Genomic DNA, 27,516 nt, shown 5'->3' on the forward strand with positions numbered 1-27,516 from the left:
AGACCCAAACTGTTACAGACCTATATCTATCCTACCCTGCCTTTCTAACATCTTCGAAAGCCAAGTTAAACAGATCACCGACCATTTAGATTCCCGCCGTACCTTCTCCGCTATGCCATCTGGTTTCCGAGCTGGTCATGGGTGCACCTCAGCCACGCTCAAGATCCTAAACGATATCATAACCGTCATCGATAAAAGACAATACTGTGTAGCCATATTCATTGACCTTGCCAAGGCTTTCGACTGTCAATCACCACATTCTTATCGGCAGACTCAACAGCCTTGGTTTCTCAAAAGACTGCCTCGCCTGGTTCACCTTCTCAGTTCAGTGTGTCAAATCGGAGGGCCTGTTGTCTGGACCTCTGGCAGTCTCTATGGGGTGCCACAGGGTTCAATTCTCGGGCCGACTCTTTTCTCTGTATACATCAATGATGTCGCTCTTGTTGCTGGTGATTCTCTGATCCACCTCTACTCAGACGACACCATTCTGTATACTTCTGGCCCTTCTTTGGTGTTAACTAACCTCCAGACGAGCTTCAATGCCATACAACTCTCCTTTCGTGGCCTCCAACTGCTCTTAAATGCAAGTAAAACTAAATGCATGCTCTTCAACTGATCGCTGCCTGCACCTGCCCGCCCGTCAAGCATCAATACTCTGGACGGTTCTGAGACTTAGAATATGTTGACAACTACAAATACCTAGGTGTCTGTTTAGACTGTAAACTCTCCTTCCAGACTCATATTAAGCATCTCCAATTCAAAATGAAAATCTAGAAATGTCTTTCTTTTTCGCAACAAAGCATCCTTCACTCATGCTGCCAAACATACCCTCGTAAAACTGATTATCCTACTGAACCTCGACTTCGGCGATATCATTTACAAAATACCTTCCAACACTCTACTCAGAAAATTGGTTGCAGTCTATCACAGTGCCATCTCTTTTGTCACCAAAGCCCCATATACTACCCACCACTGCAACCTGTATGCTCTCGTTGGCTGGACTATGCTCTCGTTGGCTGGCCCTCGCTTCATATTCATCTCCAAACCCACTGGCTCTAGCTCATCTATAAGTCTTTGCTAGGTAAAGCCCCGCCTTATCTCAGCTCACTGGTCACCATAGCAGCCCCCCCCCCGTAGCACATGCTCCAGCAGGTATATTTCACTGGTCACCCCCAAAGCCAATTCCTCCTTTGGCCACCTTTCCTTCCAGTTCTCTGCTGCCAATGACTGGAACGAATAGCAAAAGTCACTGAAGCTGGAGACTCATATTTCCCTCACTAACTTTAAGCATCAACTGTCAGAGCAGCTTACAAATCATTGCACCTGTACATAGCCTACCTGTACATCCCAATATTGTTATTTATTTATTTTTGCTGCTTTGCATCCAAGTATCTCTACCTGCACATTCATCTTCTGCACATCTATCACTCCAGTGTTTAATTGCTAAATTGTAATTACTTCGCCACTACGCCTATTTATTGACTTTTCTATTGTGTTATTGACTGTACGTTTGTTTATTTCATGTGTAACTCTGTGTTGTTGTTTGTGGCGCACTGCTTTGCTTTATCTTGGCCAGGTTGCATTTGTAAATGAGAACTTGTTCTCAATTGGCCTACCTGGTTAAATAAAGGTGACATTTTTTTTTAATAAAAATTTAATTTGCCGATGACACAACAGTGGTAGGCCTGATCATCGACAACAATGAGACAGCCTATAGGGAGGTCAGAGACCTGGCCATGTGGTGCCAGGACAACAACCTCTCCCTAAACGTGATCAAGACAAAGGAGATGATTGTGGACTACAGGAAAAATGCATAGTCACTTGAATTAACTCTACCTACATGTACATACTACCTCAACTAACCAGTGCCACCTCACATTGACTTTCTACCGGCACCCCCAGTATATATTGTTATTTTTTTACTGCTCCTCTTAATTACTTCTTACTTTTATCTCTTTTTCTTATCCATATTTTTTGAAACTGCACTGTCGGTTAGGGGCTTGTAAGTAAGCATTTCACTGTAAGGTCTACTACACCTGTTGTATTCGGTGCATGTGACTAATAACATTTGATTTGATATGATATGTGGTATTACATTTCTAAACTTTGACACAATGGCCCATATTCACAAAGCATCTCAGAGTAGTAGTGCTGATCTAAGATCAGGTCCCCTGCTTTAATAATTAATTATGGTTTAAAAGGAAAAACTGATCTTAGATCAGCAATCCTACACTAAGATGCTTTGTGGATATGGGCTCGCGCCCCCCCGCTGTCCATGTGATCTTATTCATTATGATCTAAAAGACAAAACTAATCCTAGATAAGCACTCCTACTCAACACTGTAAATACAAGCCAAGGATTATTGTATCAGCAGACAACAATGAGAGAAAGTGCTTCGTTTTGGTTAGTTATTGTGATTTGGAACTCAACAACCAATCTAGACTGTCAGACAATCATAACAAAAACCAGCAGGAGACACTTCAAGGTCTCTCTCACACTTTCTCATACACTTGACGTTTCTGGGGCTTGCATCCCAAAAGGCAACCTATTACCTATGTAGTGCACTACTATTAACCGGGGCCCAAAGGGCTTTGGTTAAAAGAAGGGTTTTTGGGATACAACCTGGCACTCTTTAATGTTTGTCATGATCTATGACAGCCTGGTATTTATTCACCAATAATGCACCGGGCCAGCGCTGACTCTGCAATGCCTTAACCCTGACCAGCTGCTCATCAGGGTTAAGGGTCAGCAAAAATGACCAGATATATAAATCATCTCAACTGTTAAACAACATGAAGGGTCCTCCCGAGTGGCACAGTGGTCTAATGCAGTGCATCGAGGTGCTAGTTGTGCCACTAGAGATTCTGGGTTTGAGTCCAGGCTCTGTCGCAGCCGGCCGTGACCAGGAGACCCACAATTGACCCAGCGTCGTCCGGGTTAGTCCGGCAACGATGTTCTTGTCCCATCGCGCACTAGTGACTCCTGTGGTGGGCCGGGCGCAGTGCACGCTGACATGGCACGGTGTTTCCTCTGACACATTGTTGCGGCTGGCTTCTGGGTTAAGTGGGCATTGTGTCAAGATGCAATGGTTGGGTTGTGTTTCGGAGGACGCACAGCTCTCGACCTTCACCTCTCCCGAGTCCGTACGGGAGTTGCAGCGATGACACAAGACTGTAACTACCATTTGGATACCACGAAAAATAAAAATAATAATATAAATTAGGATTTTTTAAATATATTTTTTAAAATATAAATAAAGATGAGTTTAGATGGTTTAGATCACCTAGCTTAGGCCAATGATACAGAAGATGCTACATAATATATATAATATTTATACCATTTAGCAGATTGTTTTGTCCTAAGCAACTTACAGTCATGCGTGTATACATATGGGTTGTCCTGGGAATCGAACACACAATCCTAGCAGTGCAAGTGACATGATTTACCAACTGAGCCATACAGGACCACATATCTTTCAAGTAGGACCAATTAAATGACTTATTGTTGATATAACATTTCATCCTTTCCTAAACTATGGGCTAAGGCGGCTGTACAAACATGTCCACTTTTTGAAGTCTGAATTCGCCTTTACTTGCACACAGGGATGTCTCAACCATAAACATGAACTAAGGTGTCTCAAACACTCAAGAAGACCTGTACAAGCAACTTAACCCTCATACTACCAACATATTATACATACATGGATTACCAACTGGGGTCATTTTGACCCCAAGAAGAAACTATTTGAAAAAGTAACAATCATAGCCAAATATCAACTTCATTCTTATAAAAACATAATTAGAAATCATTTTATCAGAAATAAAGAATAACCAAAATATACTTATTTTGGCTAAATTACAGGTCATTTGTATATTCTGTCAAATGAAAATATATATTTCCCCTTAAATAATGTACAGCTTTTGGTAACACTTTATTTGGACATGCCACCTGTAGAGATCTACAGACTATCAGTAACATTTCAACTAACTATCTACTAACCCTAACCTAACCTTAAGCCTTAACCTAACCATAACCTTAGGAAGCAGTTGCTTATCAACAGATAGTATGACCATCTGTACAGCATCTACAGATGGACTATCCAAATAAAGCCTGACTCGTCTTTTTGTCCATATTACAAATCAACATAGGCACTAAAAAGATAATTTGATTGATTTGTAATGAAACAGCAGGGAGCAGGTCTCGAACCCTCAACCTTCTAGCCCGAGGTCTGGCGCGCTATCGACTGTGCCGCAAAAGCATGCTCGAGCGGCAGAGTCGATTTCCGCGCTTATAAACCCAGGGTCGTTGCACGATTATCATTTAGACTTTAGAATTGTGCCATATTTTGGGGCGGTACACCAACATTTGTAATATACTTAATTTTATTGACAAAAGTCCATTGATCCTGAGAGGAAATTACAAAGAATATGCCTTTGTTTTCTTTATTCACTTACCCCAGCATTAGCATCGCTGTCATTGAAACAATGGGAGTGGTTGAGCCTATGGCAGGATGATTCAAAAAGCATGCTCAAACTAAATGTTATAGCAACCCAAATATCACATCAACAATTTCAATTTCAAGTTGCAAATATAGAATATTGGAAGATATTTTGGGAATTCTGGTATTTATATAACGTTTACCGTAGAAAAACTATTTTTCTGAGAATACACACCAATACAGGTCTGATCCCTATGTGTACATTTAGAGGGTAGCTGGTAATTATGTACCCAGATAAACTTAGATTCAAATAAAGGTCCTATTTACCAAATTACTATAGGCTGAATTAGGAGTTTTTGGCTGGGGAAAAATGTCTGTACTATGAGGGTTAAAATAAACATATAAAACGTATAAGACATAAAGCAGGTACTGTAGAGAAACTAGGTTTTCATTTGTGTATACATGTTACTATGTGTCAAGGTCTCAATGCTTCAGCATGGATTACCATTGAGAAGACCCAGCCACATTTAAAATGATATACTGCTGTATGCACACTAATGAGTCACTGTTCATTTTACATTTTGTGTTTGTTTTATGGATATGGAACGTACAGTATAACACAAACGTTTCCCATAATTGTTCATAGGGTAAGGTTGCACATGTGTGTTCTAGCCAAGCACAAGCACAACCGACTCAACTATTCCACTATTCCTCAAGACCCTTTGTTAGTTGAATCGCAGGGCTGGAATAAAAATGTGCAACACTCGGGCACACCCGAGGACCCAAGCTAAGAAACACTGCCATAGAGGGATGTCTTCTACCCACCAACATAAACAGTCAAGGACACAGTTGACTGATTAACACTATAGGGCCAACCCGAACCATACTGTGCTGGCTCTGATATTTTCTCTTACATTGTCCTTTCGCGAACAGTTCCAGCAACTTTGGTGTATGTGAACCCAGGCCATCCCAGTATACTTTGGCTTGGCTCGGTAGTGTGAAAAAGGTAAGACTGTAATTCAAGAAGTCAGGAATTGAGAGTGGGCAATACCATTCTGTAGTGTCGTCCATCTGCCACGGTGTCCATGTTGTTCTCATCATAGAGATCTGATGAGGAGGAAGAAGTGTCTCGTGTGAGTTACATTTTTTTTTATTTTATTCAATTCCATAAGACTTAAATTATCTCTCAAAAAGCAACTGTGCTGGGCAAAACAGTGCACGTTTAAATACATTAGGTACATGCATACACACATTACATAATAAAGTGCCTTCAGAAAGTATTCACTTTTCCACAATTTGTTGTGTTACAGCCTGAATTTAACGTTGATTACATTTAGATTTGGTGTCACTAGCCTACACACAATACCCCATAATGTGGAATTATGTTTTTTGAGCAAATAAGTATTCAATCCCTTTGTTATTGCAAGCATGAATAAGTTCAAGAATAAAAATGCGCTTAACAAGTCACATAATAAGTGGCATGGACTCACTCCGTGTGCATTAATAGTGTTTTAACATGATTTTTAAATGACTACCCCATCTCTATACCCCACACATACAATTATCTGTAAGCTCCCTCAACTGAGCAGGTAATTTCAAACACAGATTCAACCACAAAGACCAGGGAGGTTTTTGTGGTAAAAGAGGTTAGTAATGTTTGAGCCTGTTGTCGGGACCGGCCTGCGGCATATTTTGCAGAGGACGGTTTCTGGTCGGTGTCAGACTTTTTATGCCTAAACCACGTCCAAGCGACCGAAGTAGCCCCTCTTTTAGGTACGAGCTCTGTGTCTCCGTGCTCTGTGTCACGCTCACTCTCGTCAATGTTTGTTTGTGTTGCAAATTTCCTTCTACACGGGAGGTGTGGAAGAAAGCAAAGCGTCGTCCAATTGACGAAAAATATTGCCGTAGTGTGATTTGCAACATAACAAAATAAACGATAGAAAAATGTCTATAGTTTTAGATTATGCTCTATCATCACATGATATATATCGTCATATTGCCCAGCCCTAACGTACAGTGCCTTCAGAAAGTATTCATACCCTTGACGTATTCCACATTTTGTTGATAGATCCTCAATTCAAAATGGATTAAATATTGATTTTTTTTGGGGGGGGGTTCATTCCTCTCCAGCAGCTGTTAGGAAGGATGCCTATATCTTTGTAGGGACTGGGTGTATTGATATACCATCCAAAGTGTAATTAATAACTTCACCATGCTCAAAGGGATATTCAATGTCTGCTTTTTTTTACCAATAGGAGCCCTTCTTTGCGAGACATTGACTACGCAAGAATCATGTGAAACAAACCCCAGACTGAGACATTGCAAGAGGCTTTTGCCCGCAGCACACCATATGGCAAAGAATCACAAAGATGGAAGGAGAGAACAGCTGCCGTTACAACTTACATCTGCAAAGACATGGCCTCAATGTATACAGTCGAGAAACGGGGGTTTCGTGAGTTGGTGCTAACACTCGATCCAAGGTACCAAATGCATATTGGTACCCCCCCAAAAAATATATATTTTAGGCCCATATTTATTTTGTTTGCAACTGTAGTTGAAGTGTTTTCTATTTACCTTTTTAGATTTTATACATTCATATTTTATATTTTGTTACATGCTTAATTGAAAATGTGCACAAAGGTTTTAAATAAAATGAGAAATAATCAAATATGACTAAGTACCTTTTATTTGTTGAGTATAATTCAAAATGCAATAAGAAATAAGCCTTTACAGGTGACCACATTTTATATAAACAATTTATTCATTGAATTTACAGAAAATGTCTGTGTGGGTGGAACAATTCAGTTTGCCTGTGATGTGTATGCCGAGGAACTCAAAACCCTCTCCACTACTGTCCCGTCGATGTGGATATGGGGGTGCTCCGTCTGCTGTTTCTTGAAGTCCACAATCATCTCCTTTGTTTTGTTGATGTTGAGTGTGAGGTTATTTTCCTGACACCACACTCCGAGGGCCCTCACCTCCTCCTTGTAGTCCGTCTCGTCGTTGTTGGTAATCAAGCCTACGACTGTAGTGTCGTCCGCAAACTTGATGATTGAGTTGGTGGCGTGCATGGCCACGCAGTCGTGGGTGAACAGGGAGTACAGGAGAGGGCTCAGAACGCACCCTTGTCGGGCCCCAGTGTTGAGGATCAGCGGGGTGGAGATGTTGTTACCTACCCTCACCACCTGGGGGCAGCCCGTCAGTGAGTCAAGTACCCAGTTGCACAGGGCGGAGTCGAGACCCAGGGTCTCGAGCTGGATGACGAGTTTGGAGGGAACTATGGTGTTAAATGCTGAGCTGTAGTCGATGAACAGCATTCTCACATAGGTATTCCTCTTGTCCAGATAGGTTAGGGCAGTGTGCAGTGTGGTTGAGATTGCATCGTCTGTGGACCTATTTGGGTGGTAAGCAAATTGGAGTGGGTCTAGGGTGTCAGGTAGGGTGGAGGTGATATGGTCCTTGACTAGTCTCTCAAAGCACTTCATGATGTCGGAAGTGAGTGCTACGGGGTGGTAGTCATTTAGCTCAGTTACCTTTAACTTTCTTGGGAACAGGAACAATGGTGGCCCTCTTGAAGCATGTGGGAACAGCAGACTGGGATAAGGATTGATTGAATATGTCCGTAAACACACCAGCCAGCTGGTCTGCGCATGCTCTGAGGATGCGTCTGGGGATGCCGTCTGGGCCTGCAGCCTTACGAGGGTTAACACGTTTAAATGTTTTACTCACGTCGGCTGCAGTGAAGGAGAGTCCGCAGGTTTTGGTAGTGGTCCATGTCAGTGGCACTGTATTGTCCTCAAAGCGAGCAAAAAAGTTATTTAGTCTGGGAGCAAGACATCCTGGTCCGTGACGGGGCTGGTTTTCTTTTTGTAATCCGTGATTGACTTTAGACCCTGCCACATACCTCTTGAGTCTGAGCCATTGAATTGTGACTCTACTTTGTCTCTATACTGACGCTTAGCTCGTTTGATTGCCTTGTGGAGGGAATAGCTACACTGTTTGTATTCGGTCATGTTTCCGGTCACCTTGCCCTAGTTAAAAGCAGTGGTTCGCGATTTCAGTTTCACGCGAATGCTGCCATCAATCCACGGTTTCTGGTTTGGGAATGTTTTAATCGTTGCTGTGGGTATAACATCGTCAATGCACTTTCTAATGAACTCGCTCACCGAATCAGCGTATTCGTCAATGTTGTTGTTGAACGCAATGCGGAACATATCCCAATCCACGTGATTGAAGTAGTCTTGAAGCGTGGAATCAGATTGGTCGGACCAGCGTTGAACAGACCTGAGCGCGGGAGCTTCTTGTTTTAGTCTCTGTCTGTAGGCTAGAAGCAACAAAATGGAGTCGTGGTCAGCTTTTCCGAAAGGAGGGTGGGGGAGGGCCTTATATGCGTCGCGGAAGTTAGAATAACAATGATCCAGGGTTTTACCAGCCCTGGTTGCGCAATCGATATGCTGATAGAATTTAGGTAGTCTTGTTTTCAGATTAGCCTTGTTAAAATCCCAAGCTACAATGAATGCAGCCTCAGGATATGTGGTTTCAAGTTTACATAGAGTCAAATAAAGTTCGTTCAGGGCCATCGATGTGTATGCTTGGGAGGGAATATATACGGCTGTGATTATAATCGAAGAGAATTCCCTTGGTAGATAATGCGGTTGACATTTGATTGTGAGGAATTCTAAGTCAGGTGAACAGAAGGACTTGATTTCCTGTATGTTGTTATGATCACACCACGTCTCGTTAATCATAAGGCATACCCCCCCCACCCCCGCCCCTCTTCTTACCAGAAAGATGCTTGTTTCTGTCGGTGCGAAGCGTGAAGAAACCAGTTGGCTGCACCGACTCCGATAGAGTCTCTCGAGTGAGCCATGTTTCTGTGATGCAAAAAACGTTACAGTCTCTGATGTCTCTCTGGAATGCTACCCTTGCTCGGATTTCATCAACCTTGTTGTCAAGAGACAGGACATTGGCGAGTAGTATGCTAGGGAGTGGTGAGCGATATGCCCGTCTCCGGAGCCTGACCAGAAGACCGCTTCGTTTGCCCCTTTCACGACGTTGTTGTTTTGGGTCACCGGCTGGGCTCCGATCCGTTGTCCTGGGTGGAAGGCAGAACACAAGATCGCTTCGGGAAAGTCATATTCCTGGTTGTAATGATGGTGAGTTGATGTTGCTCTTATATCCAGTAGTTCCTCCCGACTCTATGTAAGGAAACCTAAGATTACCTGGGGTACCAATGTAAGACATAACACGTAAAAAAACTAAATTACTACATAGTTTCCTAGGAACGCGAAGCGAGGCGGCCATCTCTGTCGGCGCCGGAAGTTGATTTGATACGTATCGTTATCAGATTATGAAATGACCTATATAGGGATATGACATTTTGGCCATATCGTCCAGCGCTACTGTACGTCAAAAAACATTATCATATTAGCAAAGACTAATTTAGCATTAGCGCAAAGGTGCTTTTCTTTTCTATATTGTAGCTGTATAGTGTTTGTTTCTTTTTATAGCTCTCTAAATAGATAAGGTAATGGAAATGCAGGAGCTAAGTGAACTTTTAAGAAACACACGTCAGAGAGCAAATCATATGGTGCTTCTGTCTGCCAGCACGAAAGCAGCACAAGTAGGTAAAGTGCGAGCACACAATGTGTTTCTCAGTCTCTTTTTATGAGTGTGTTTATGAGTGACTTGCTTTGCTCAGTAACATTTTGTTCTACTGGATCCTGCGCTTATTGAATCAGAGGACACAAGGAGACAGGGAGAGGAAAAGAGAGAGAGAGAGAGGAATAGAGAGAGCGAGGGAAAAAAATAGATGCTAAGTGGGAGAAGATTTAAGGATGAGCAGCTGCTCTGCAAAAAAATAAACAACAAAAAATTGAAAGATAGTAAAAGTTAAGATCGTGCAAATTAAGTAATGGCCGTGCAGCAAACAAATGGCACAGTAGATGCTTAAAACACACATGCACATGCTCACACATGCTATGCATGCACGTGCACACACATAAAAAATACACCAAGTTACCCTCTAATAAATTCCACAACACTCTAATTGACCTAAAACGTCCCGGACTCGAATACCTCTGTTGGCATACCAATGTGCGGTGGTGTAAAGTACTTCAGTAAAAATATTTTAAACTACTACTTCTTTGGGGTATCTGTACTTTACTACTGACAGTTGAAGTCAGACGTTTACATACACTACAAACTATAGTTTTGGCAAGTCGGTTAGGACATCTACTTTGCGCATGACACAAGTCATTTTTCCAACAATTGTTTACAGACAGATTATTTCACTTATAATTAATTGTATCACAATTCCAGTGGGTCAGAAGTAAACATACACTAAGTTGACTGCCTTTTAAACAGCTTGGAAAATTCCAGAAAATGATGTCATGGCTTTAGAAGCTTCTGATAGGCTAATTGACATCATTTGAGTCAACTGGAGGTGTACCTGTGGATGTATTTCAAGGCCTACCTTCAAACTCAATGCCCCTTTGCTTGACATCATGGGAAAATCAAAAGAAATCAGCCAAGACCTAAAAAAAACAAATTTGAGCTCCACAAGTCTGTTTCATACTTGGGAGCAATTTCCAAATGCCTGAAGGTACCACGGTCATCTGTACAAACAATAGTACGCAAGTATAAACACCATGGGACCACGCAGCCGTCATTCCGCTCAGAAAGGAGACGCGTTCTGTCTCCTAGAGATGAACGTACTTTGGTGCGAAAAGTGCAAATCAATCCCAGAACAACAGCAAAGGACCTTGTGAAGATGCTGGAGGAAACAGGTACAAAAGTATCTATATCCACAGTAAAACGAGTCCTATATCGACATAACCTCAGTAAGAAAGAAGCCACTGCTCCAAAGCCACCATAAAAAAAACAGACTATGGTTTTCAACTGCACATGGGGACAAAGATTGTACTTTTTGGAGAAATGTCCTCTGGTCTGATGAAACAAAAATAGAACTGTTTGGCCATAATGACCATCGTTATGTTTGGAGGAAAAAGTGGGAGGCTTGCAAGCCGAAGAACACCATCCCAACCGTGAAGCACGGGGGTGGCAGCATCATGTTGTGGGGGTGCTTTACTGCAGGAGGGGATGGTGCACTTCACAAAATAGATGGCATCATGAGAAAGTAAAATTATGTGGATATATTGAAACAACATCTCAAGACATCAGTTAGGAAGTTAAAGCTTGGTTGCAAGTAGGTCTTCCAAATGGACAATGACTCCAAGCATACTTCCAAAGTTGTAGCAAAATGGCTTAAGGACAACAAAGTCAAGCTATTGGAGTGGCCATCTCAATCCCATAGAAAATTTGTGGGCAGAACTGAAAAAGCGTGTGCGAGCAAGGAGGCCTACAAACCTGACTCAGGTACACCAGCTCTGTCAGGAGGAATGGGCCAAAATTCACCCAACTTATTGTGGGAAGCTTGTCGAAGGCTACACAAAACCTTTGACCCAAGTTAAACCATTTAAAGGCAACGCTACCAAATACTAATTGAGTGTATGTACACTTCTGACCCACTGGGAATGTGATGAAATAAATAGAAGCTGAAATAAATCATTCCCTCTACTATTATTCTGACATTTCACATTCTTAAAATAAAGTGGTGATCCTAACTCACCTAAGACAGGGAATGTTTACTTGGATTAAATGTCAGGATTTGTGAAACTGAGTTTAAATGTATTTGGCTAAGGTAATGTAAACTTCCGACTTCAACTGTATATTCTTGTCAATGTTAACTTTTACTTCACTTCATTCCTAAAGAAAATATTTTACTTTTTACTACATTACATTTTCCATGACACCCAAAAGTACTGCTACATTTCGACAGGAAAATGATCCAATTCACACATTAATCAAGATAACATCCCTGGTCATCCCTACTGCGTCTGATCTGGAGGACTCACTAAACACAAATGCTTAGTCTTAGTGTTGGCGCGTCCCCCTGGCTATCTGTCAATAAAAAATAATTTTACTTTTGATAATTAAGTACATTTTAGCAGTTCAATTTACTTTTCATACTTAAGTACATTTAAAACCAAATACTTTTAGACTAAAACTCAAGTAGTATTTTACTGGGTGACTTTCACTTTTTATTGAGGGATTTTCTATTAAGGTATCTTTACTTTTACTCAAGTATGACAATTGAGTACTTTTTCCACCATTGCCAATGTGTCGGGATGTGACAGGCTAACTATGTGCCAGCCAACCCAAAGGGCGCTTGGTAAGTGGCCAAGCTACAATGCCCACGGCTCTGCCTAGAGCCGCTGTCTTTTTCAATCAAATAAATGTAAATGAAGTTGTATTTAATATTTTACCTTAATTAGATTTCCTAAGCCATAACCAAATTGTGCTCTGGCTAGCTGGTTAATATCTATGTCTGTCAGACTGCCCTTATCTAAACGATAAAAATACATCCACTTTAAACATTACCTAATAGGTTTTACGGTAAAATATGTTTGTGCTTCACAAGAAATCAGATTCCAAAGTCTGAAAAGCCCATTCTTTACTGTATGTGGATGGAGTGAGTGAGTGATCAGTGAGACAAGCCGTTCTTGGTAGAGTGTCTATGGAATGACACTGGACAAAGCCATTGTGCTTGATAATTGTGCAGAGACACAGAGCTCTACTTACTGTGGCTTTCGGGCATGCTGTGTGTGTCATCTTCACGAGGCTCTGGGAGGGAGAGACAGAGGGAGAAAGACTAACTATCTGAGGTAAAATCAAACAATTCAAAAGAAAGGCCCCTGACGTCATCAGTAGTGATGGTCCCTTTGTAAATAAATGCACAATCAGAGATAATCTTGATGACATAACATAAAATGTAAGGATACACTGTTGCTATAGCTGCTTATTTCAATGTATGCTCATATGTGAAGAATGAGACTTGTACTGTGCATTTGTTAAGAAACCTTATGTAGTTTTGCTCCTCAACAGAATGGAAAGTCTCAACATAAGTTTTTGTAATAGTCTCTCTGTACACCAGAAGACAGTGGTGTGGGGATGACACCCTCTGAGCTTTGGGGGCCTCATGGACCACTGTCAGAAAGGATTGTGTGTTTGTGCACATGCACACTGTTCTGGCGTATGCAGCATGTGTGTGTGATGCAATATGTTCACATTGGTATGTGCTTGCGTGTGGACTCTGTATAGACTGTGTATGCATCTGTTTGTATATGTATTTGTAGGTGTGGGTGTTTCTGTGTATATCTTTACATGTGTACATGTACATTTGCCTAAATGTGTGTTACTAATTTAACAAAAAAGCAAAACCGGTGTCTGTTCTCTTTTGCCCTGTATCTGGCCCATTGAACCCTGCAGGATTGGATCAACCAAAGACATGACATTTCAGACACAGAGACAAGACGTGATCATGCAATCACACAGACTGCTGGATCCAGCCAACCAGCTCCCTCCTCATCCTACCCACAATCCTCCATAGTGACTTAACTCTTTTCCCTATAATTCATATTTGCATGATTTCCTTTTCCTATAAGCAATGTCACAAACTCGTCAGGGCCAATACATCATAGGTCTCATCGTTTTAAAGAGGCCTTGGGTGTTGCTAGCAGGTAAGCTCCATTGTATAGTTAACATCAGGCAAATAACATGTCAGTTTTGCTTGGATTAAACCCAATCGTCACTGCGTTAAACTTTAAACATGTCAGACAAACATACACAAAGCGTTTCATTGCTATGTCAATAAGTCTGGTAACGTAGGCAACGTCCGGAACTGATTGAGTCATATAGGAACCAACGGAGGCAACGTTTCTCTAACATTGTTGGTCAGTGGAGGATAAAATGGCATGACATTTAGACTGAATCCAGGCCTTTGTGCTCCAGTACTCTTAACACAGCTCCACACACAGTTGTAGGAAGCCAGAAAAACAGAAAAGATGGAAAAGATTAAGTCCCTCTGTCCTATTTGGCAGGCAGCTCCCTGAGAAGGGCTTACTGACTGAAAAGAGAGAAAGAAAGAAAGAAAGAAAAACTTATTTCCTATGATTCAGAATTCACAGAGTGGGACAAATTAGTCATGTGTATCACTCCAGTCAAGTTTGCATGTAAATCTTCAACACCCGAAAAGCACTATGCAAAGATGGGTAAAATGTTACTTTAACAGATTACAAAAGCTCCCGTGTTAGATATCATGCAAATGTTGGATTTATAGAGTGTAAATGGTAAGTTGAGAAGGGAATTGGTTTAATTGGTGACATTTAAAATGCCTGCATAGGCTGTTATAAACACCATCATTTTATGAGTTGTGTTTACAAAAAATGACGACCAGTGATTTAAATCATGTCCGATTCCAGAGTTAACATGGTGATGCATACACCACACCACTGACCTGACATGGCCTGACATTGTAATCATTTTGGGTGATATTTTCTATACCATAGATGCAGCCTACAGTAAATACATTCCATCCACCATGACAAGAAGTTATTAACTTCCAGCCACTGTATAAAGCTTTTCATTTATTGTATATTTAGAACAATAAGCTTCAGCAGATCTTGAGCAACAATAAACTCCCTACTGTACCTAGTGGGCTCTGTAGCACTGCTGCCGTGTGCTACGGGGTTTCCTAAGAGTTTATACAGGGGTGATGGGGTCTCCTAAGGGCTTGTTCAGGTGTGGGTATGGAACCCATAGTACCCACCTCTCAGGTCACTCTGGGAGGCGCTGAGATCGCCACTCAACCTCTTGTAGAGCGAGCGCATCACCTTGGCACTGCCAAAGCGCTTGAAACGGGAGCGCACATTCTCATGGTACCACTCCAAAGTGCCAATCTTAAGGACCCTGGAGAGAGAGAGAGAGGACTTCAATAATGGCTGGCTATACAGACAGATGGATGAACAGAGCAGGGACAGACATTGACAGATTTAATAGACAAACACTGTAAGTTACTGTATGGCTCCAAGGTTTAAATCTGAAGCAGCTATTCTAGGAGTATGTTCTTGAGGTATATGTTGAGCCTTTTTTGTTGTTGTACATTAACGCATCACTACGTCAAGGAAAATATAGTATCCTTTCAAAACAAAGATATCTACATAATAGTTTTTAAAAACATACCTTATCCTGGGTATGGGCTAAGTTGAGCACGCCTACAAATGTATATACTGAATCAAATATTACCAGAACCTTTTTAAAACCCATGTCTATCTTTATTTCCCAAACACAATTGAACACAATCAGAATCACTTTGTCTTTTAGTAATTTTAAGCATCTGTTAACACATGTTTAAAACTTAACATAGGCTTAACACCTAACAAACACTTGTACTGTTTTAACACTTTTAACATAGGCCAGGCCATGGTGTTACCTCATATCCCAGTGATAATGCCTTGAATTCAATTTGCTCAACTTTCCATTGGCTCAAGCATTGGCTCAACTTGCCCCACAGCAAGCTTTTTTACTATATTAGCCCAAAAAGCTACAAGGATGCACTTTCATATTATGTTTAGGACTTCATATTGAAGTTTATAGATACACCAACTGATGAATAGAACAGTTTACAAAACTACAGTATGTTCTTTGGTTTACATAAAATAATCATGAAACCTGTACCCCAAATAATTCATTTGATGGTGGAAATCAGTTTTTTGGACCTAACTTGTTTACCACTTTTTCCCGTGTGATTTTTTCCTTCACAAGAATGCATGAAATTATGACCTCTTCCTAAATATTTGTTCACATTATTCATTTTGTGTATAGTTTCCTAGAAACAAGGGGTGTCTCAACAAACCCTTAGGCTGAACTTACCCCACTCTCCCAAGTGAGTAGGGTAAGCATTTCAATGTCAGGAATTGTGAAAAACTGATTTTAAATGTATTTGGCTAAGGTGTTTGTAGACTTCCAACTTCAACTGTATAACATGGTGCAGTCACCACCATGCTTGAAATTATGAAGTGTGGTACTCATTGATGTGTTGTGTTGGATTTGCCACAAGCATGATGTTTTTACTTTAGTGCCTTATTGCAAACAGGATGCATGTTTTGGAATATTTTTATTCTGTACAGGCCTCCTTCTTTTCACGCTGTCATTTAGGTTAGTTTTGGGGAGTAACCACAATGTTGTTGATCCATCATCAGTTTTCTCCCTTCACAGATATTCAACTCCGTAACTGTTTTAAAGTCACCATTGGCCTCATGATGAAATCCCTGAGTGGTTTCCTTCCTCTCCGGCAACTGAGTTAGGAAGGACGTCTGAATCTTTGTAGTGACTGGGTGTATTGATACACCATCCAATGTGTAATTAATAACTTCACCATGCTCAAAGGGATATTTCATGTCTGCTTTTTTATTTTCACCCATCTTACCAATAGGTGCCCCTCTTTGCGAGGAATTGGAAAACCTCCCTGGTCTTTGTAGTTGAATCTTTTTTCGAAATTCACTGGGACCTTACATATAGTTGTGTATGTGGGACACAGAGATGAGGTAGTTATTCAAAAATCATGGTAAACACTATTACACAGAGTTAGTCCATACACATTATTATGTGACTTGTTAAACACATTTGAACTCCTGAACTTATTTAGGTTTGCCATTTCAAAGGGGTGGAATAAGTGCTTTTCATTTTCAGCTTTTCATTTTTAATTCATTTCAAGAAAATTCTACAAACAATCCATTTTAAATTCAGACTGTAACACAACAACATGTGGAAAAAGTCAAGGGATGTGGATACTTTCTGAAGGCACTATATATTAGCATTACAGTTGTTGTGCTAATGTCCTAACCTTAGCATGTTTGTTCAGTTCACCTGGTCATATGGCAGGAGTCGCACACCCAGCTGACATACTTTTTGTTGTAGAGGCTTCAGGCCCTAGCATGTCAGCATATTTTAGCGTGAAGGTTGTTATACCGAGATGTTAGTATTAGTATGTTTCTCCAGCTCACCTGGACATGTGGCAGGGGTCGCATACCCATCCGCGCTCCTTCTTGTTGTAGCGGCTGCAGGCTTTGCAGGCGTACAGCTGGCAGTCCAGACACTGGCGCTTGCTGTTAACAAGGAACTTGAAGGGCTGCAAGCAGCGGATGCAGTGGGACTCTGTCAGGCTGGTCCCAGTGCCCAGCAGCTCTCTCTTGGTGTCCTCCTTCTCTAGCTGCGTCTTTAGCTCCCTGCAAAATACACAAGGTTGGATGGATAAATTGATTGACAGAGAAATATAAACAGAAGATGATGGATAGCTTGGCAGAGAGGCTGTAGAGTGCAGGGATTATCAACTAGAATCAGCCGAGGGCTGATTTATTCTTGAGAGGATGGTCAAGGGGACGGAAAATAGTTACAAATAATTTGTTGTCTGCAAATTGACCGCAAGAAGCCCAAACAGATAATATTAGACTAAAACATAATAATTTCAAACCTTGCTTGAATTTGTATACAATCACATAGAATGAGTATACCAAACATTAGGAACAACTTTCTAATATTGAGCTGCACCACCGCTTTTGACCTCAGAACAGCTTCAATTTGTTCTGGGCATGGACTCTACAAGGTGTCGAAAGCATTCTACAGCTGGGCACAGGAAAAGGAATGCTCGCCCTTTTTGATTCCAATGCTTCCCATAGTTGTGTCAAGTTAGCTGGATGTCCTTTGGGTGATGCACCATTCTTGATACACACAGGAATCTGTTGAGCGTGAAAACCCGAGTAGCGTTGCAGTTCTTGACACAAACCGGTGTACCTGGCAGCTACTACCATACCCGTTCAAAGGCACTTAAATACTTTGTCTTGCGCATTCACCCTCTGAATGGCACACATTCAAAATCCATGTCTCAATTGTTTCCAGGCTTAAAAATCCTTGTTTAACCTGTCTCCTCCCCTTCATCTACACTGATTGAAGTGGATCTAACAAGTGACATCAATAAGAGATCATAGGTTTCACCCCCCCAAAAAAGCTATATATTTTTTTTGCCCAGAAAACTTAGGTGGCCAAATAAAATCACCTGCGGGCCAAATTCACAGTTGGGGAAACCTGCTGTAGTGGATGGATGGATGGATGGATGGATGGATGGACAGACAGAAGTAAAGACAGAAGAATAGACATAGAAAAGGCCAATGGAGGGACAAACTGACAGTAGATAGGACAGACAGTAGATTGATTATTCTATAACAGTCACAGGAGACAATGGCCCAATTTCTCTGTAAGCCGGCAATCAGTCCCTTTCCTATCCTGTAATATGTTCAGGGATGGACCAAGGCATGCGTATCCTTGGGCTATCCAAAGTAATGAAGGTGCACTGGTATCTATAAAGGCTTTCTATGAAGCCCGAGAGGCACGGCTCATATCTGTGGTTACATATATTTTACATAAGCTGCAAACATGGCCCCGGGAAACAAGTCCATGAGGCCATGTGAGCCATCTCATATACAGCAACATGACTAGCCCAAAGGCTAAAAAGCTATCACTTTGCAGATGAAAACCGAAGCATTATTGCTTCCTTTAAGCGGTACCATATGTTTATTTATTTTTTGCCAAATATAAAAGCCTTGCTTGCTTGTAACAATAAAAGACAAACGTAACATATTTACAATCCATGGTAAGGGAATGGTAAATGTCATAATGTGCTTCTTGATTGAAAACTGACTTTTAGCTAACTTGTTTAGCTCTAACCTGCATTAAGCCAATTCGTTCACAACTGGCTGCTGGGCTGGTGGCTGCATGGGAGTTCTCGGTAGCAGCTGGAAACATGGAGATTTCCATGCATATTGATACAGTACCTTATCTGCACTAGACATGTAGAGTTAGTAGAACCTGACAGAAAAGTTCCATGTATGCATAATGGCTGAATTCTAACATTGGACATACAGTTGAAGTCGGAAGTTCACATACACCTTAGCCAAATACATTTAAACTCAGTTGTTCACAATTCCTGAAATTTAATCCTAGTAAAAAATCCCTGTCTTAGGTCAGATAGGATCACCACTTTATTTTAAGAATGTGAAATGTCAAAATAATAGCAGAGATCATTATTTATTTCAGCTTTTATTTCTTCAATCACATTCCCAGTGGGTCAGAAATGTACATACACTCAATTAGTATTTGGTAGCACTGCCTTTAAATAGTTTAACATGGGTCAAACCTTTTGTGTAGCCTTCCACAAGCTTCCCAAAATAAGTTGGGTGAATTTTGGCCCATTCCTCTAGACAGAGCTGGTGTAACTGAGTCAGGTTTGTAGGCCTCCTTGCTCGCACACACTTTTTAAGTTCTGCCCACACATTTTCTATAGGATTGAGGTCAGGGCTTTGTGATGGCCACTCCAATACCTTGCCTTTGTTGTCCTTAAGCCATTTTGCCACAACTTTGGAAATATGTTTGGAGTCATTGTCCATTTGGGAAGACCCATTTGCCACCAAGCTTCAACTTCCTGACTGATGTCTTGAGATGTTGCTTCAGTACATCCACATAATTTTACCTCCTCATGATGCTATCGATTTTTGTGAAGTGCACCAGTCCCTCCTGCAGTAAAGCACCCCCACAACATGATGCTGCCACCCCCGTGCTTCACGGTTGGGATGGTGATCTTCGGCTTGCAAGCCTCCCACTTTTTCCTCCAAACATAACGATGGTCATTATGGCCAAACAGTTATATTTTTGTTTCATAAGACCAGAGGACATTTCTCCAAAAAGTACAATCTTTGTCCCCATGTGCAGTTGCAAACCATAGTCTGTTTTTTTTATGGCGGCTTTGGAGCAGTGGCTTCTTTCTTACTGAGGTTATGTCGATATAGGACTCGTTTTACTGTGGATATAGACACTTTTGTACCTGTATCCTCCAGCATCTTCACAAGGTCCTTTGCTGTTGTTCTGGGATTGATTTGCACTTTTTGCACCAAAGTACATTAATCTCTAGGAGACAGAACGCGTCTCCTTTCTGGGCGGAATGATGGCTGCGTGGTCCCATGGTGTTTATACTTGCATACTATTGTTTTTACAGATGAACGTGGTTCCTTCAGGCATTTGGAAATTGCTCCCAAGGATGAACCAGACTTGTGAAGATTTAAACATTTTTTTGGCTGATTTCTTTTTGATTTTCCCATGACAAGCAAAGAGGCACTGAGTTTGAAGGTAGGCCTTGAAATACATCCACAGGTACACCTCCAACTGACTCAAATGTTGTCAATTAGCCTATCAGAAGCTTCTGACATCATTTTCTGGAATTTTCCAAGCTGTTTAAAGGCACAGTCAACATAGTGGATGTAAACATCTGACCCACTGAAATTGTGATACAGTGAATTATAAGTGAAATAATCTGTCTGTAAACAATTGTTGGAAAAATGACTTGTGTCATGTTCAAAGTAGATGTCCTAATCGACTTTCCAAAAATATAGTTTGTTAACAAGACATTTGTGGAGTGGTTGAAAAACTAGTTTAAATGACCCCAACCTCAGTGTATGTAAACTTCCGACTTCAACTGTACATTAAATAAACTCAAATTGTCCTTGATCTCAAGGACCCAATAATACAGTGCGGAGAACAAGTATTTGATACACTGCTGATTTTGCAGGCTTACCTACTTACAAAGCATGTAGAGGTCTGTAATTTTTTATCATAGGTACACTTCAACTGTGAGACGGAATCTAAAAAAAAAATCCAGAAAATCACATTGTATGATTTTTAAGTAATTCATTTGCATTTTATTGCATAACATAAGTATTTGATCACCTACCAACCAGTAAGAATTCCGGCTCTCACAGACTTGTTAGATTTTCTTTAAGAATCCCTCCTGTTCTCCACTCATTACCTGTATTAACTGCACCTGTTTGAACTCGTTACCTGTATAAAAGACACCTGTCCACACACTCAATCAAACAGACTCCAACCTCTCCACAATGGCCAAGACCAGAGAGCTGTGTAAGGACATCAGGGATAAAATTGTAGACCAGCAAATCATATGTTTATATGAATATGAATATGAATATGTACATCAAAGACATTGATAAAAAGTTTTAGTGAATGAATTAAATGGAAGAGCAGTAATGTGTAAGCATAGAAAATGTGTAATCGTACATAAAATGCAAATGCTTAAACTGTATACAGTAGATGCTAAAACAAATGTAATAATTTACAAGGTTTAGAAACAAGTAGGGTGAATTCATATAAATCAGGTCTTCACATTCAAATTGCTGCAAAGAAACCACTGCTTAGGGACACCAATAATAAGAAGAGACATGCTTGGGCCAAGAAACACGAGCAATGGACATTAGACCGGTGGAAATCTGTCCTTTGGTCTGATGAGTCCAAATTAGATTTTTGGTTCCAACCGCCATGTCTTTGTGAGACGCAGTAAGTGAACAGATTATCTCTGCATGTGTGGTTCCCACCGTGAAGCACGGAGGAGGGGGTGTGATTGTGTGGGGGTTCTTTGCTGGTGACACTGTCTGATTTATTTAGAATTCAAGGCACACTTAACCAGCATGGCTACCACAGGATTCTGCAGTGATACGCCATCCCATCTGGTTTGCGTTTAGTGGGACTATCATTTGTTTTTCAACAGGACAAAGACCCAGAACACCTCCAGGCTGTGTAAGGGCTATTTGACCAAGAAGGAGAGTGATGGCGTTCTGCATCAGATGACCTGTCCTCTACAATCACCTGACTTCAACCCAATTGACATGGTTTGGGATGAGTTGGACCGCAGAGCGAAGGGTAAGTAGCCAACAAGTGCTCAGTATATGTGGGAACTCATTCAAGACTGTTGGAAAAGTGTTCCAGGTGAAGCTGGTTGAGAGATTGCCAAGAGTGTGCAAAGCTGTCAAAGGCAAAGGGTGGCTACTTTGAAGAATCTCAAATACAAAATATATTTTGATTTGTTTAAAACTTTTTTGGTTACTACATGATTCCATATGTGTTATTTCATCGTTTTATGTCTTCACTATTATTCTACAATGTAGAAAATAGTAAAAATAAAGAAAAACCATTGAATGCGTATGTGTGTCCAAACTTTTGACTGGTACTGTATATCTCACTAGGTCAGGATTTTTAAGCCTCCATACAGTGCCTTCGGAAAGTTTTCAGATCCCTTCACTCTTTCCACATTTTGTTAAGTTACTGCCTTATCCTAAAATGGGTTAAATAATAAAAAAAAAATCCTTAGCAAGTCCAGCCAGAGCCCAGACTTGAACATCTGTCACGTCCTGGTCTTAGTATTTTGTGTTTCTTTAGTAATTTGGTCAGGCCAGGGTGTGACATGGGTTTTGTGTGTGTGGTATGTTTTGTCTTGGGGTTTTTGTTAGGTATTGGGTTTGTATTATAGTAGGGGTTTCTAGCAAAGTCTATGGCTGTCTGGAGTGGTTCTCAATCAGAGGCAGGTGTTTATCGTTGTCTCTGATTGGGAACCCTATTTAGGCAGCCATATTCTTTGAGTGTTTCGTGGGTGATTGTTCCTGTCGCTGTGTTTATTTGCACAGCCAATCCAACAGTTTCTGAAATGTTGTCACTTCCTGAGATCTGTTCGGATCTCAGATATGTATTCAAATAGATTTTTAAAAAGTAGTTACTTTCTGAGATCGGTAGTCAAATAGTAGTTGTCACCTCCAAAGTAAATATTTGTTTTCCCAATTATATTTTTTTACTTAAAACTATAGCTATCCCAGGTCTGCAAGGTTCTGAACCTTTCACTGAATACACCCCTGGTTAACAGACTTATGCCATGATATGGGGTCATGCTTTTCGAACTGTGCACGGTTCTCAGGAGTCAGAATAGGAAGGCTACTGCTTAGTAGCTATGCAAGATGGTGTTTCAGAGATACAGCAGTACAGCTGTGAGGCATTAGCAATGGGATATACATTTTATATCTGTTAAATCTGTCCTCCTCTGAAAGCCCAAATCCCAGGGACTTGGTATATATCCTGTGCCTTCCTGATTTGAAAAGCGAGGATATCCGCACCATGGGCAAAGTCCTAGCTAGTTGCATGGAGGCGTGTGGCAGCATCGTCTCTCAAGGTTCCATTCAAGACCCCTCTGGTTAGAGATCCGGAAGATACGCACCTGGAAAAATAACTACCTTACAATGAAGGCTAGATGTGACATGTGCAAGTGTTAACATGTTTTTAAATGTAAAAAATTATACATGATAGCATTAATATGCTATGTCAATAAAAGCAATTTCACTTGGAATTTTATTTCGTGCAAACTAATAAAAAAACAATGTTTTGCACATGATCTTTTTGTACTTCAATTGTAGCCTGCTATAGATACAGTAGATATTTATGTTTTCTCTTTCAATGTGATCTTTAGTGTAGACAGATTGAACCAAGTTTGAGTCTGTGTAAGGGTTCTAAAAATTAAATAACTTTACAAGTAGACAGATATTAGAGAGGTTTTATAAAATACACAGGATTAGCATGTCCCTAGGATTACATTAAACTAAATTGATTATGACCTTAAACCAGAAAGTTCTGCTTAGCTGGCACTCCTTGGGAGTCCTGGTATGGGAGCCAGACATCCACATTCTTGGAAGATCCAATTCAGCAGACTGTTCCCATACAAGGATATCTCCTGGATGCCCATCAACACCAGTCCCCCCTCCCCCCACACATCCTTCATAGCCCACATTAAGTTAAGGGGAGTGAGAGAGAGAAGAGAGAATTATAAAACCATAACATAATAGTTTCCAGAGACGGAAAAGCAACCCACGGTTCAGAGCAGACTACTAGGCATTAAGAGACATTTTCCCTTTCGATCCCAAAAACCTCAGCTTGATTTGATAAATCTTTGGCCAAACAGTTCTGCTAAATGGACCGGTTTCAACATTACAGTTACATAATGCGGGGATCAATGTGAATGCATATATACAAGAGTAAGAGTGTTTATCGTAAGGTGTTAACACCGGTGTCCTGGCAAAATTCCCAATTTAGCCCCATTTCCATCATGGCCACCGAATTACCCCTTTGTTCCTAATTGTCACATAGTATCACACCTCACCTCTCCTCTACATAAATGCAATCAGTTATTATAATATTATTAAATTAAAGCTTCATTCTGGGATTCAAAAAACAACCAAATGGCCATCCCGCCACTTGTTTTGGTATACAGATCATCCCAGTTTACAATTGGCTCATTCATCCCCCCTCCTCTCTCCTGTAACTATGCCCCAGGTAGTTGCTGTAAATGAGAGAACGTGTTCTAAGTCAACTGACCTGGTAAAATAAGGGTAAAATAAAAATAAATACAGCTGACAGATGGGCCTAAGAAAATGTAACCCCTCTCAAATGCAAATGCAAACCTCTAATGAGGGTTATGGCCTGAGTTTTAAAGTGGAACTGACAGCGTTTTAGCAACATGAAATCTTTTTAAAATCAGCTCAATATACACCCCCAGGAAGAATATGAAGCCTTTAAAAAACATCTGACAAGCAAGCAAATAGATATGGTAATTTAAAAATGTTATTAAATTCGTAGAATGTTTGGGAATGACGTAGAGTAAGCCATTTGTGAAACTTCTATAGAAATAAAGAGTGGAAACGCAGCCGTGCGTTTGGACAGTTAATAGACACTGCAGTAAATTATACATCTGTCTTGTCTATGACCGGAGTCGACACAGACAGGTGTGCCATTGCCAATCAGAGCTACAGCAGGCCTATATGCAAATAAGCCCTTTGCCACATGGGCAGTGTTACCAACAATATTTAGTGGGTTTTCAGACCTCTCCAGCGACTTTAATTGGTAACATTTTCTAGCGACACATTCAGCTACCTACACGGGCCTATCATTCACTTTGAACTGGACTGTGTGTTTACAGTTATAAACGATGGGGAATAATAACCTGCTCACCCGTCTGCAGCTTGTCTGCCAATGCATGCTTGTCCAAAACCACATTTTGAGACTGAATGGGAACCCATTTGATCGATGCCAAAATACACTTGATTGACAACTAAGAGTTATATAAACAGTCAGCATAGCATGCTAACAAAGTGATTCACCTTTCTTGCTAGTTAACCAAACGACACCTGGATCTCTAGCTGTAGCCACAGAAAAATAATATGGGGGGAGAAGTTGGCAAATCATCCACTCTTCCAATGACAACATCCTCCAAGCAGATAGGTAACACTAGGCTCCTTGTTTTTAGCTTGCTAAATAGCTACATAAATACAGTTGGAGTTGGAAGTTTACATACACCTTATCCAAATACATTTAATCACAGTTTTTCACAATTCCTGACATTTAATCCTAGTAAAAAATTCCCTGTCTTAGGTCAGCTAGGATCACCACTTTATTTTAAGAATGTGAAATGTCAGAAAATTAGTAGAGAGAATGATTTATTTCAGCTTGTATTTCTTTCATCACATTCCCAGTGGGTCAGAAATTTACAAACACTCAATTAGTATTTGGTAGCGTTGCCTTTAAATTGTTTAACCTGGGTCAAACATTTTGGGTAGCCTTCCACAAGCTTCCCACAATAAGTTAGGTGAATTGTGTCCCATTCCTCCTGACAGAGCTGGTGTAACTGAGTCAGGTTCGTAGGCCTCCTTGCTCGCACATGCTTTTTCAGTTCTGCCCAAACATGTTATATGGGATTGAGGTCAGGGCTTTGTGATGGCCACTCCAATACCTTGACTTTGTTGTCCTTAAGCCATTTTGCCACAACTTTGGAAGTATGCTTGGGGTCATTGTCCATTTTGAAGACGCATTTGCGACCAAGCTTTAACTTCCTGACTGATGTCGTGAGATGTTGTTTCAATATATCCACATAATTTTACTGCCTCATGATGCCATCTATTTTGTGATGAGCACCGGTCCCTCCTGCAGCAAAGCACCCCCACAACATGATGCTGCCACCCCTGTGCTTCACGGTTGGGATGGTGTTCTTCGGCTTGAAAGCCTCCCCCTTTTTCCTACAAATGGTGATTATGGCCAAACAGTTCTATTTTTGTTTCATCAAACCAGAGGATATTTCTCCAAAAAGTACAATCTTTGTCCTCATGTGCAGTTGCAAACCGTAGTCTGGCTTTTTTATTGCGGTTTTGGAGCAGTGGTTTCTTCCTTGCTGAGCGCCTTTCAGGTTATGTCGACGTAGGACTCATTTTACTGTGGATATAGATACTTTCCTCCAGCATCTTCACATGGTCCTTTGCTGTTGTTCTGGGATTGATTTACACTTTTCGCACCAAAGTACACTCATCTCTAGGAGACAGAACGCGTCTCCTTGCAGAGCGGAATGACGGCTGCGTGGTCCCATGGTGTTTATACTTGCGTACTATCGTTTGTACAGATGAATGTGGTACCTTCAGGCGTTTGGAAATTGCTCCCAAGGATGAACCAGACTTGTGGAGGTCTAAAAAAAGAATTCTGATGTATTGGCTGATTTATTTTGATTTTCCCATGATGTCAAGCAAAGAGGCACTGAGTTTGAAGGTAAGCCTTGAAATACATCCACAGGTAGACCTCCAATTGACTCAAATGATGTCAATCAGCCTATCAGAAGCTTCTAAAGTCATGACATAATTTCATGGAATTTTCCAAGCTGTTTAAAGGCACAGTCAACTTAGTGTATGTAAACTTCTGACCCACTGGAAATGTGATACAGTGAAATAATCTGTAAACAATTGTTGGTAAAATGACTTGTGTCATGCACAAAATAGATGTCCGAACCGACTTGCCAAAACTGTAGTTTGTTAACAAGAAATTTGTGGAGTGGTTGAAAAACAAGTTTTAATGACTCCAACGTAAGTGTATGTAAACTTCCGACTTCAACCGTAGATAAGCTAGCCTTTTCTTCGTAAGCCATTCTTGTGATTTTTGTTGAGCACCCCTCCATTGCTTTGTTTGCAAAAGCATGAAGGCCCACCTGAACAGATAAACTAGCCTGTTAACACCGTTATGACTGACTAGTGATCATTGCTCTTGCAGTTTGATTGTTTTAACATTCCCTGTTACATTCATGTGTTTTTGTCCAAAATATTGAGAAATTGAAACTGAAACAGTGCATCCCAAATGGGTGGCGGGAGCAAACAATGTACCAGGCCAAGTGTGATTTACAACCTGATAGCAATATTTGTTGGACTACCAAGAAATGTATAATATGAAATGCATCATTCTAATTGATCATTAGAAAACCATTTTGCAA

General features: G+C 40.8%; 1 pseudogene; it reads right to left on the reverse strand.

Moving 5' to 3' along the window:
• The window catches only part of LOC139380649 (melanophilin-like), a 126,164-nt pseudogene that overhangs the window by 68,794 nt on the left and 29,854 nt on the right, over nt 1-27,516 (reverse strand).

The sequence above is a fragment of the Oncorhynchus clarkii genome, chromosome 22, assembly GCF_045791955.1.
Source record: "Oncorhynchus clarkii lewisi isolate Uvic-CL-2024 chromosome 22, UVic_Ocla_1.0, whole genome shotgun sequence".
NCBI lineage: Eukaryota > Metazoa > Chordata > Actinopteri > Salmoniformes > Salmonidae > Oncorhynchus > Oncorhynchus clarkii.